The 14,443-nt window shown below is 34.1% G+C and overlaps 1 long non-coding RNA gene across 1 annotated transcript; it reads right to left on the bottom strand.

The window, feature by feature from the left end:
- Nucleotides 1-1,094: 1,094 nt before the first annotated feature.
- LOC132639189 (uncharacterized) lies at nucleotides 1,095-12,008 on the bottom strand. The gene is made up of 3 exons (XR_009582090.1): nucleotides 11,779-12,008; nucleotides 11,208-11,263; nucleotides 1,095-1,355 (listed from the first exon to the last, which is right to left on the bottom strand). It is a non-coding gene; the product is annotated as an uncharacterized LOC132639189 (long non-coding RNA).
- Nucleotides 12,009-14,443: the final 2,435 nt, after the last annotated feature.

Below are 14,443 nucleotides of genomic sequence, written 5' to 3'. Positions count from 1 at the left end.
TAATTCAATTAAAAGAAATCTCTTTTCATGACTAAAATTTTCCTGATGGGCAGGCCAGAGATGATTTATTGTATATTAATTTTGGTGCAATTTTTTATTTTGCAAATGTAGCAATGATTTTTTTATTAAAACGTTACATCCCACATTATGTTGTAGTAAATGACCTGTGGAGTCCAGTACGGCTCAAACCAAGGCGAGTGAAGCAATGGCTTTAGACCCATTTTAAATTATTTTATGAATTATTACTTTTTTAAAAATGAGTATCTTAAAGTAAAAAAATACCATTTTTAATTGATTTGTTATTGGTGATGACCGTGTATGAGAATATGTATTTATTCAATCGGAATTGACAATTGCGAAGCGGACATATGAGAATTTATTTGGATTTCTATTTGGGGAAACAAATTTGAAATTATAAGATGATGAGAATCTCAAAAAAGAAAAAAAAATCCATAACCTCTAATTTTAAAACATAGTAGTAATTCCTTTGATATTGATGGTATAAACTTACTTTCCAGATAAAAAGTGTTAAGGAAAATATTGCAATTAGAAGACAATACTTTAATCGATATGCTCAATCAGATAAAATTACTGTATTATAATGTCTATATTGCTTTAGAAAATGTTAACAGTTTTTGTAGCCTTTGCATATGCGGAAAGAGGTATGCCAAAATTAAAATTGATAATATCTCACCTAGGATCAACAATAAGATAGATTAGCTATATTATCAATTGAAAAATAATTATTAAAGAAATTGATGCTAAAAAATTATTTAAAAATTCGTCTTAAAAAGTTAGGAAAATAAACTTCAAAAATAAATATATACAAATGTTTTTTAAGAGAAAAAATGCAGGCTTCAAAGTCAGATTTGGTTTTACGCCACTAATTGTGTTTAGCCGCTCCCGGTGGAGTCTTGTCATGTCCCTTATGTAATGTTGAAGATGAATGTATCTCACATGTGCTCTTCTGCTGGTATTTGGGGCAAGATTGTCACGATCCAAATCTGACACTCAAGCTGTAACAGGGCACCTTACGAGCTTCTACCCATAAGGCGAACCCTCTAAGCTAATCATGCGAAAATTAACGAATAAAATGAATAATACTACATGTCTCATAATATAAAGAAAAGTGCGAAAGCGAACTACAAATACTGAGTCTGCCAATAAATCCCATAAAATGTCTAAATCATGGAACTACTAGTCTGAATACAAAAGAAAGACATAGCTCGGAATACTACTAAGTCAACTAACGAAGAAGAGGCCGCCATGATCTAATGGTGGCTCACCTCGACTGAACTAGACTTAAGAAGGCTGGAATGATCAACAACCGACTACCTGGTCGCCGTTAACCACACCTGCACACATACAAACATCAACAAGCGTGAGTCTAAAAGACTTAGCAAGATCATCGACACTCTCAGCTTACCCTTGGGGAAAGTCTTTGAATCCCTGATAATGCATAAAGCACTTAAATAGTACAAGTATATTAAATACATGCAAACACTGAAGCTGAAACTGGAATCATGAAGCATAAACAAGCAAGACATGAAATACACTGAATCTGAATCTAGACACGGTACATATTTGTCCATATCTTACCCCGTCTTCCGGAGTGGGCATTATTTACCCACATCTTACCCGGGTCACTTATAATTCTGGCATCTACCTCTGACCGAACCCAATAGGGCCTGTCGAAGTATACCCCTCTGAAGATATGATAAAGTGGAACAAACATCCAATCAATACCAATTTAAAACTCTACATATCTAGCAATTATCTATTTAATTACGCTAAAGGACTCATACGGTCATTACTTTAGACACTTGAAAATAATCCAATTTAGACCATGCTTGCCCACTCACACGAACTAAATGGTTTTAAATGCATACATACAACGCAAACCATATGCTTTTTATGAAAAGCAAGTAAGCTAAGATTTTAAGTCTCACTTGCCTTATAATCGAAACGCAAATCTCTCTTGAAACACCAAAATCTCTTCAAATGATCTCCAATAACCTCAATCTATTCAATACCATAAATAATGGGTCCAAATTAGTCTAGTGAAACTAATTCTATAATTTTAGGTTAGAACTAAATCTCAACATTTTATACCTTGATTCCCTGATTCTTTTAAAAAGTAGAAATTGAATATCAATCTCTTAGTAAACAGTTATACAAATATGTTATAGTCCCAAATAATAATCATAGTGTGTAACTAAAGAAATGAAAGAAACTAAAACAAAAGAAAAGAAAAAATGAAAACGATACAGTGACGGGGGTTGAAACAATTTGAGAAGTTGCTGTAGAGTAATTTCACACCTTGAGTACCTATTTTGTCTTATATCCAATCCTACCACTACAACTAGTCATCATTGCTATGATCATTGCTCTCCCTAGTCATTAGGTGATCATTAGACCTTCTCTTCATTCTTTTGTTGCAATAGCTTTCATACTAAAAGTAGTAATAAACGTACCTGAATAATTATATTTAACTCAAGAGAATCTTCACTGCAATGGTTCTTTAGAGCAACAACGAGAACTGCCCTATGTCGTTCTCTTTTCTATATTTTTTTCCCTTTATTTTTAAGGTGAAAAATAGAAGAATGGTCTTTCTGTGTCTTCACATTAACCTAAAGACGTGATCAGTAGTGAAGTAGTGGGCCTGACCCACTAATACACTCTTAACTAATTCACCATCTCATTTATTATATCATATAAATAATATTTTTAAAATATACACACATGTTATATGGATATAATTAGTACTCGCCACGATATGAAACTCGATAAAACTAGTAAGCTATAATTAAGTAACTCTAAAATTCACTTGGAATATACTGGGTTACATTCTCCCCCTCTTAAAATAACGTTTGTCCTCAAACATAAGAAAAGCTCTACGCACGGTCAAAGAGGGATGCATTGACAAACCTTAATCATCTTAACAAGTCTCTTAGTCCTACCGAAATTTTGACGGAGCTTCCCCTATAATTAGGACTAATGCCATTTATATACCTGTCTCAAAACCGCTAACAACAACACCCAACAATCATAATTTATAAACCAACATATAGTAGGGAGTTTCGGGCGACGCCATACCATCAATCACATGCAAAATGGGGTACCGGGTGACCCATCCATTTACAAAATAAAGACTATAAATACCAACGTAAATCGAACGACTCAACATACAAATATGAATATGTAAATTCATGATCTATTAGTTCAAAATTCTTGGGAGAACGCACTGAGAGTATACCTGAAACAATGTACATATGCATTGAAACTTCTTTGGATCATAATATGATCTGTTAAAGGACCCAAGATTCAATAAAGTGTTTGATATTCTTACTAGAATGTCTTGTGAATATTTCCATGCCTTAATGGTAAAGTTCATGCTCTAGTACTGGGGATTTGGTTGGTCTCACATATGTGTCACCTCTTTGTTCATCTTAGTGATATGGCCTTTGATTTATTTATTTTTTAATTTTTTTTTTTGCCTCAAAGTCTGTCAATGGCTTATAAAATGTGTCTATTAGTATTCTACCTACAATTCTTGAAGATACAGTCCATTGAAACCCCTTTCTAACTAATCTCTGTTACAACTTACTCTGCCTTCAACAAACTGAACATAAACATAATTGCTTTTACCTCTGTCGTTTTCACTTATCTAAATAGGCCATAGTTTCATCAATGTCTCATCCATTTTCAAACACTTGTTTGAGAGTTTCAACCCTCATGATTCTCCTTGCCTTTGGATTTATTTGGTTTAATTGTCAACCTTAAAAAAATTGTGGATATATGTTCAGAATGTCCTGCTGTCACGACTCAACCGAAGGGCCATGACGGGTATTCGGAGTTATCCTATCGAGCACCTCTTAACATGCTTCTCATAGTAATATCTAGATGGACCACGAAAGATAACTCATGAATGTCACAAGCTGTAAGGGCATGAGTCCAAGAGTTAAATGCACATCTATATGATCATCATCATCTATGCCCATAGGCGCTGTTACGGTTCGCATTTTCGCGGGTCGAGTTAGCGCTCGAAAAAGCTACTCCGAACTCATTAGTGCTCTTTCGGACTTTGTTTTAAAAGAGTCACCACCTAATTTTTAGGAAATTAGGAAAACCCGTTTTGAAGGGTTTATTCATACGCCGTGAAAAATCCTTCTTAATCCAAAGTTCTAGGTAAGGATTCTGGTGATCCCCTAGGAAAGGTGTTAGGCACCTTAGTATTAAGGATCCGTACTATACGGTTGACCTTCGAGTTCCAATGTGTGATTATTTGCATGAACTGTTTATTTAGTGTTTATTTCCCGCAAAAGATTTGTCATGTTGCATATTTTTTTTAAATAGTTGAATATATTCCCTTGATATGTAGGGTATTTAGGTTCGGATTTATGATATCCGGGTATAATTAGTTCCTTTTATATATAACGATAGCAGTTTTCCTTATAGGAATAGATAGAAAGTTCATTTTTTTGGATTTGGGTGACCAAGTTTTATTCATGCTTTACTCACACGTGGACCGGGTTAATCTGTTTAATACACTTTCAAAATATCCATACCTAATTTTTTTTTATATTTAGGCATAATTTGGACGATTTTGATTTTTTAAGAAAAGAACACTTTATACGTTTTGCGCAATTGGTTTTTTAAAAGAAAAATGAATGTACTCATGGTCTAAAATCTTGCATATACTCCTTTAAAACGTACTTGTTGCATATATCTATTTTAACAAAGTCCCAATTTTATTTAAGAAATAAGAGCTTCATTTCAAAATCAGTTCTGTTTTAGCAAAATGTTTTTCTTATTTGTTGAAATCATGAGTCTTAGCCCAGAAAAATATTGACCGTGATTTTATTATTTAGAAAAGACCAAGTGGGTTTTAACCCAAAGAAGCAATTTTTATTTGGGTTTCTAAAACAAACCCAAGTTGTATGGGCTCTGGCCCAAACACACCCTATTTCTAATCATTTAAAACATAGGCCCTACCCACGTTCATTTGACCACAGATTTATGTAAAATCAAATGGGATTTTAGTCCAAAAGAGACCTTCATGATTTGTTTTCAAATACCAGACCGAATGGGCTCTAGCCCAAAAAACAGTTCAATGAGCATTTGTTTTCTTGAGAAAAAGGCAAGTGGGCTATGGCCCAGTAATATCAAAACTTTTTACCAAACCCAAAAACCAGAAAAGACACACTTTCAATAGTTTTTAAGAAAGAAGCTTTTTTGCCTAATCTATTTATCCTCTAAATTTTCGCAAGCTGTTATACCATTTTTGTGTTCCCAAAATATTTTCAGTTTATTACTTATTAAAACTACAACAGTTGCCTCCCATTTTTTTAAATCTTTAAATCAGTACGCATTCTCAAGGTTTTAGAAAAAAAGGTTTTTAGGTGCTAAAGTCAATGTAAACGGCATATGTACCGTTTGCCTAGGATGCCTAATTCATAATAAAGATTCTAATAATATTTGTGGGTTTACAAATAACAAGCACAATACAATCAAGCCAAAGATAGCAGAAATGTGATGAAATAAAAGAAAATAAAATGGGGTGTACCAAACCCCAACTATTTTCACCCATGGCTGGGCCTTCATATCATTTTTACCCATGATTGGGCCTTCAATTATATTAGGAAAAATTACGTGTTATAGCTACTTTTAGTACATAATTAGTGATATTAACTACCTTCTGTTTTAATTACTAATAATAACTAAATACTTTTTGAATTTAACTAATATAGCTACACAGTAATTTTCAGTTACTGGTGCACAAATACACCTAAAATTTAGCACTCCCAATCTTATATCCCCCTTTTAATGGTAACAATATTAATCACTTAATATACATTATCATTCTCTCTCATTTTTCATAAATTTTTGACATTTTCTATTCTCACTCACTACCCATTTCAGATTTTTCATTTCTCAAATCCCTAAAAAATTCTCTCTCCTTCTATCAACCACCACCACGACGGGTGGCGGCCGCCCCTCTCTCAATTTTTTTTGGTTTCCATGATTTCAAGCTTTGTGGACAAATTAAACATAAGAAGGCAATTAACCTTTCCATTTTTTTTTATGTGAATGATGTTCCAACTAGAATGGTCATTCATTATGGTTGACGGCTTATCTCCCATTGTGGGCAAGTTGTAGCTGTAAATGCCAAGACTTTTGGGTTATGGACCAGTGCCCATAAATTTGGACCGAGTTGCATTTGCTCTGTGGCTAGGGTTTTTTTGGTGGTCTAGGGTTTTTTAGGGTTTTGAGAAGATGAAAAATATATGTATTTGTGTATGTTCTATGATATAGCTACCAATTGTTTGTGGTTGGTGGTGTATTTATGTAAGTTTTTCTATATTTTTGTGTATTTTGTTCAAATTAATTTCATCAGTTCATCTAGTTTCAAATATATGAGTGACGAAAATACATTGTAAGTTTTCTATATATTTGTGTTTTTTGTTCAAATTAATCCATCAAATACATGTGTGATGCAAATTGTTACTCACACAAATACATGAGATTTAATATAAAAATATATGGGGTTTGATTGGTAACTTCAAATACATTGGTTATGCTATCAAATACATGTGTGAATCAAAACGAAATCAATATTGAAAACTTCAAATACATTACCGCTAAAATACATGGGTGATGCAAATTGTTAATCACACCAATACATGAGATTTAATATAAAATACATGGGGTTTGATTGAAACTTCAAATACATTAGTTATGCTATCAAATACATGGGTAAATCAAAAACGAAATCAATATTGAAAACTTCAAATATATTGACTGTTGAAAGTTTTCAAATTTTAAATTTTTGATTTTTTCTGTTTGAATGTTGAAGATTGGATGGAGGAATAGAAAATGGTTATGGAAAGGTAATCTAAAATCTGATTTTGTGGAAGGGTATGGTAAAAAATACCAATTAATAACTAATTAATTGATCCCAGCGTTATGGCCTTAAATCAATGGATATGTTTTATTTTTTACTGTGTTACTATGTATTTATAAGCATCAAATACATCCGAAAAAATACATTAATTTGGGAAAACATAGCTACAAATGGTAATTTTTAAAAGGTAGCTATAAATGATAGGAAACTACCAAAAGGTAGTCATTTTGTTAATTTTACCATTATATTAGCTTCCCTTTCTTCCTTTTGGACCCGAATACATTTGAAGGAAATTTTCCCTATTGGGCTAAAAGCCCAATAACGTGGCTTAACCTCGGCCCGAATGGCCATGCAGTAGAGAGGGGAAAAGCAAAAGACCTCGGTTAGTTTATATTTACTGTTCCTATCATACATATGATATGTACACATAATATACAAAGTATACTACTATTTTATAAATCCCATTATATACATACAACATATATAAATGGTATATCATATTTATTCAAGAGACCATGTGAGGCATATGTGTTTCCATGTCCTCAAACTCAACATCCCAAACTAGGCGGTGGAAGGCCAAGTCATCACCCCCTTTTAATCCTGATGCCGCACAAGTTCCAAGAGGGTTCATGAACCTCCGGCATGGCTGGTTACCAGGGAAGGGTTCAAACTAGACCCCTTTTTACCTAAACTGCCTCTCAACCAATAAACAGGGAAGACACAGATTCACATACACCCACACATGGTTCAGAGTAAATAAGATATGCCTAATATATATGTATATGGAACAGCCATCAGCCAACAAGAATAAATGAGACCAGTAGAGAAAAACATGACTTGAGCATGAAAATGAATGTAATCTATATGGGCACAGCATAGCCTAAACTAAACTTAAACCAAACAAACCACAACATATCAGTCAAATGCAGTTCTGAACAACATGGAATCAGGCAGATGTGATAAAGTATAAGAACACAAAGGAAAAATCATTCTCTAAGCACAGTGTCATCACAACAGGATTAGTTTACATAAAGTATACCTGTAACCATATAAGCATAACTCTCAAATGGTTCTAGACATTTTATGGACAATTCAAGTGAATACTTTGTTATCTTCAAGACATTATATTCCAAGTCTAAATGATTCCTCTTGTAAAGGCAAAAATAAATATGTAGATACAAGTTATAATCTTAACAGCTATAGCACAGCCAAAGACAAGTAGGCACAAACCAAGGTCCTTTATTGGTGTGATACCAAGTTATTTTCTCACAGAATCCAATTCAAGACATAAGCAATGATGGAAACCAAGCTAGAACTGTCTATAGAACCAACTGCCCAGAACCTTTTAAGCTTCATGTTCCCATATAGAGTATATAAATCGTAGACACAATCAGTTACACCCTTTTACATGATTTAAGCAAGTAGGAAGGTCACAGTCTCAAAATGCACAGGGATTCCACATTCTTTTTAGTCTAGGGGTCCTAACCTTTACTCTTAATTCTATCTTATTTGCAGGAAAGTTTAAATTAACTTAAGGGATGCACTTAATGTTAGCTATAACCTTATTCTTAATCTTCATCTCTTCTTTAAAATTTGAATAAGTATCACATATTTCTAACTTAATGTGTTGCACAGGAGGAAAACAGCTTCATTCAAACATGACTAGAGTAGGGCCAACATTATCTATTGCTGGCCTTCTATATTAATGGACTCATGACTCAGTTCAAAGAAAGAAATGAAAAGAAATCATGATTTACTGTTTAAAGAACCACAGAGAAGAAGGGTCAAATATACCCCCCATCAACCTACATTGCTATCCTGACTAAAAACAGGACCATTGACTTTCTTACCTTTTAAAAGAGTCACTTATTAGGACTTAGGGTGAAAGGGAGAAACAAACCACTTTTCAGAAAACACAGGTTGAAATCACAATAATACACACAAAATCTACGTAGGGTCCAAATCATAAACCTAACATAACTAGTTGCTAAAGGTTCTGTCATATACCACTATGTCCTTTTTCACAAAGGGGAAAGGACTTTTCCATCTCATTTACCAAAACAAGTAGTGTCCCTTAAGAAAGCAGTTTTTCCTTTTCCATTTTAATCACAGTCTCCAACTAATCCAAATATTTCCTTAAGGCATATTAAGACAGACACAACAAATCAAGCTAAATCAGTTCCAGCAGTCCATTACAAGTGTATAAACAATTCCACCTTTTAAGACTCAACAACCTTAACAGAATGAAAAGATGATCCCAAAGTGCAAAGGGTAAGAGTCTATACCCCATATACTTGAGAGGGATGCCATGACAACCTTTTATTTGGGAGAAAGATACTATGGGTCAAGCCATGCTTGACCTTTTCTCAATCCTCTCCTAAGGTGTCTTTAAAAGACCTTCCCCATCTAGCCAAGTGGCTTTCAACCTCAAACCATATAATCATGACCTTTTATTACCCTCATTTCCCAATCACACACCAGATGAGCCTAGGTAGTTTATAGATCAATAGACAAGTTGTTTTGCCCTTTTTAGTTCTCAAATACTGCTTTCTTCTATTTCATTCCTTCATACTCCTTTTTTACTTGGCTTATTATCATGAGGAATTTTCTTTCTATCTGTACCTATTTTTACGCCTAGGCAGTTTGCAAACAAAGGGATTTTAATGACTATATCAATTACTTATAAACATAGGAGAACAAAGAGAATATTCATGTCCCAAGGTAAAGCCTTAATCTCTAAATTGTTCAGGATTTGAGCAAATCAAAGTCAGGTTGGTTCTTTTCACTCTTCTTTCAATACTTAGACTCATAAAATTTGAACATTCATGATACCATACCAAATTAAGACTCATACATGGGTGAGGATAATAAAATACAAGAGCATGATATATCAGTCCATTGCTTTTCATAATAGATTACTTCACCCTTTAAGGTAAAACCAATTAATAAGGGCAGTGTCAGCAAAAGGAATCACAAACAAGAGAACAACCCTCTTCTTTAGACATCATTTTCATTTTATTTTTTATGTTATACCTTTTTAGTTTCAATATGACTAGGTGGCAAGGTTGATAGTTAGCCTATTAATCATTTAGCAACTAGATCAACTCTTGTTAACCTTAAATGAAGACTTGATCTTATGGTTTCTATCACTTCTCTCACTTTTTTACTTTTCCTTTTTCATCAGATTCTACACATTTAGGGAGGTAAACTACTACTAGGTAAGAACTTGTGGTATAGACTATCAAGACAAGTTGTGAACACAATGTGCACAAGCAACAAATTTCATCAAGATAAAACAGCCTTAAGCGGATCAAAAATGAAAACAGGGTTCACATTTAGGTGTCATGAACAGGATAGTTCTAGGATTCTGCTATGAGTCATGGACAATTAACATACACTTGTCATAAGTCATAGGTGGTTATGCATAATCTACATTAGGTGATGACACAAGCATAGTTACAGCCATGAACAAACAATCAAGCTATAGACCTAAGGCATGAACCTGCTTCACCTTTGTTCTAATATTAGACAATAAACAAACAATTGGCTTATTTTGTCTTAATTTATTCTAAGTGCAAGATTATTTAAGAGAAAAGAAGCAGTGAGACATCTCACTATTTTATTCAGAAGTTCAGCACAACAGATTCATTATTTATCTAAATTTTCCTTTGTTTAATCATTTTCCAGAAGAAAATGGAGCATGTCAGGAACCAAATCCAAAAACAACTTATCAAATTCAAACAACCCAGTTGAGACTTTGACAACAGACCTCACTTCACAAATAGGGCAATTCATGACTGACTAGCAAAATAGGGAGATTTAACTGTAATCACAAGCACACACTACCAACAAATCAACCATGTTCAACTATATTACACACAAACTGTCTCACCTTCCTTTTTTTTTTAAGAAAAAAATACTAAGTTGAACTTATTATACTTACTCTACTTAAGATCATGCTCAGTGAACTAACAACAATATTCAAGAACAAGGCAAGGGAAAGGGAAAAACACCTTCACAACACCTCACACACACCTCTTTATGATGAACACAGAACCTCAAGACCACACGAACAGACAAGACTAAAAGCACTTCAATAGTCTACTTCTTGAATGAACTTCACAATGATATTTTCCTCCATTCTTATCATGTTCTTATCAAATGAATCACACATTAAGAACAGAGTCAAGCAGGACATATTCAGCACATGAACATATGAGCATAACTAACCTACAAATATTTATTTACTAGGCAGGATGTTAAATACTAAATACAAAATGAAATAAACTAAATCAAGGTTTACCTTTTAAATGCGCAGCCAAGAAAAGAATGGATTTGGGATCCTCTGTGCTTCCAAATCTCAGCAACCCCAGCCGCATACGAAGAAAGAAAAAGTAAGAACAAAATATTTTAACTAAAACCCCAACTACTTAGTCTAGGTTTTATCAAAATTCTTTTCACTAGGAAGTTTTCTGAAAAATCTGAGTTTTTCCACTTCCTTTTTTTCAATTTTTTTTCCTCTATATATATTTTCCTTGCTATTTTTCTCAGTTTTCCAATTTTTTCTCTCCAAAAAGACTTGTTTTGTGCAAAGGCTGGGGTTCTATTTATAGAACCCCAAAGTTCAAACGAAATCAACAACAATCAATGTGGGACAAAACCTTTTTCCTTACAATCTAAAAAAATTAGCCAACAAATCAACGATCTAGATCATAAACGAGCCAATACATGGTCAAATCTTACCCTCTTGGGTCGATTTGACCCAACGAATATGGACCAATAACAAATACCAGCGAAAAAAAACTTAAAAGCAAAAGATAAAGATGATTTTGACTAAAAATTTGAAAACAATAGAGTAAAGCAAAGATTTTTACCATATTCGGGTAGAAAGAACATGAAAACGTGTAAAACTTTAGCACTTTCACCACAATAAGCATGCAAATGTTGTGCATATCAGCCCAGGTATGCAAATTTGCCATTTTTGGCATGAGAGACGTGAGGAAAGCGAAGGCGGCTACTAGGGTTTCATGAAAGTGGAAGAGAGAGAGAGAGAGAGAGAGAGAGAAAGCGTGTAGGGGGTGGGTTTAATTTGAAAAGGATAAAATGAAATAAGGATGGGGTGGGGGTATACCTATTATTCGTTTAAAAGGAATTGGGCCGGGTCTCAGCCGGGTCTTGGGTTGGACTCGGTCCGAAATGTTGAATATTAATTGAATATTAATTAAAAGGGCCTAAGTGTATATGTATACACCAAGTGTGTGTGTGTGTGTGTCTATATATATATATATATATATATATAGACACACACACACACACACACATATGTGTATCTAGTACATAAAAACAAGTAATTAGAAAAAATATAAAAATTGAAGAAGTTTTAATTATGGGACAAAATTAGGCCGTAATTGTTTTATTAAAATAATTAAAAAGGATCGATCAAATTATTAATGGGCCTATGGCCTTAATTAATTAACCCAGCATAATTATTTCAATTATGGCCTTGCTTGGCCTAATTAGCAATTTTGAAATTAATTAAACTAGTTATTTCAAATGAAACATTAACAGGATGATTTTGCAAAATAACTCTAATTTCTATAAATCATGAGCTGGATAATTTAATTATGGCCAAGACAAAATATATATTTATATAAAAAGGATCAATTTTGCAGTAATTATCACTTAATTAATTAATTAGCCTAATTAAAACATTTTTGGGCAATTATGCCTATTTTTGACAAATCATGCAGATTATATAAAAATCAGAAGTTTAAAAGGTTAAATAGTTAATTACTTAAATTATTTAAATTACTCAATCTTTCAAAGATTAAAAAGAGAATGAAGTGTTTGCAAAATTTTGATAATTTTAAATAATTAAATAAATGAAGACCTTCTGTTTTTCAATTAAATTTAACAAAATCTCATAAAAGGTCATTAAAATACTCATTAATTTCTAAATAAATTTATAATGCATGAAAATCCCCTTTATTAATTTAAGGGAAAGAAATATTGACCTGGACAATTTATAAAAATCATTTAAGGCTTTCAAAATGCTCAGCTCATTTATTTATTACCAGGGGACTCTGAGTGATTAAAATAAATTATGGGAGGTCAAACATTAGGTGTCGACAACTGCCCCTTCGGTGTTCGGGGATGGCGGGACTATTCCTGAGCAATGAAATTTGACTAACCCTAATTTTTGACTGACAAGGCTCCTTTTACCCTGTCTTTATGCAGTTTTCACATATATGGCCGGACCCTAGTTTCTGGGTTTCCTACATATCTCATGTCATATGAAAATTCGGGCTGTTTGTAGTTCGACTCAACTAATGACCTTAAAGTGATTTGGGAGAAACTCTCCGGGGATCCCAATATTGTGATTAGATTTCCCCAGAAGACTTGTTAGGATGTGACCGACTCTCGAGGCTTGAGTTTGCCTACATATGCTGGAGAAGAGTGTATCCCTTATGCGGGAACATCTTCAGACTTCCCGGTGTGTATCCGACCGGTTGCAGTTTTTGGTGGAAAGGGACAAAAACAAGACAAGTTGTGGCTGAGTCTGAGATTGGATGGCCGCCAAATCCTGGCCGAAGAGCTTGACTCTCATGGGCACCCTATCTTGACTGGCTGCAAAAGAAAAAGTTCCATATTTGCTCTGCAATTTGTTTGGATCTGGTTTAGCAACTGACTCCTTTTTGGGAGGTTGTGTGCCTCTTTCCTGGATTTTGACAATATGCAAATATTCTTGTGGAAATTTAGATGAATTGCCCTCTTGGAAAAAATAAATGAATGGCCCTCTTGGCAAAATAAATGGATGGCCCTTTCAGCATGCATATGACAATTATGGCCCTTGTGGCTGGATAATCTTTCTTTCGCCCGTTGTATTGGCTATTGACCTTTGTGGTTAGATATGCCCTTTTTGTGCTTGTCAGTTGTGACCCTCTTGGTTTGATACATCTTTGTTGTTCACTTTTTGTGTGACCCTTTCGCTCAGATGCGTCTTTATTACCCATTTCTGTTGTGACCCTTTTGATGTCTCTCCTCTGTTTGGGCTTTCGCCTTTCGCTTTTGCTGTGAGTAAGCTGGTTGGTGGTGTATATGCTGTCCTGTAAAAGGTAAAACCTGCATCCACAAAAAAATTGTGAGTTTCCTAAGAGGTCGATTAACGTCGTTGTCTTCTTGCTTGGTGCATCCTCTTGATGGCTCCCGGACCTTCTTGGGCTCGGTATTTTGAGAGATGTTCCTGGGACGCAATTGTGCTATATATTTTGAAAAAATGGGAGTAAAATTCATAAAGTGCATGCTATTATTATTATTATTATTATTTCTTAAGAGGTAAATGTTTGTTTCGTTTTAGAAGTCATGACGTGTGTTTCCTTCGAACGAGGTTTTCTGGTTCTTCTCGGTAGCCTGATTGCTGACTTAGAATTTTTGAGATCTTTCTCAAAACTTCTGCCCCGGTTTCAAGACTCGTTCCGGGTGTCCCTTGTGTTGTCATGCTAAGTGGGAATTTTTGAGGTCCCCTAAAAACTTATGCCC

The sequence above is a fragment of the Lycium barbarum genome, chromosome 1 (genome assembly GCF_019175385.1).
Source record: "Lycium barbarum isolate Lr01 chromosome 1, ASM1917538v2, whole genome shotgun sequence".
Taxonomy (NCBI): Eukaryota; Viridiplantae; Streptophyta; class Magnoliopsida; order Solanales; family Solanaceae; genus Lycium; species Lycium barbarum.
The sequence above is the reverse complement of the archived record's forward strand: the minus strand, read 5'-3'. Positions and strand labels throughout refer to the sequence as shown.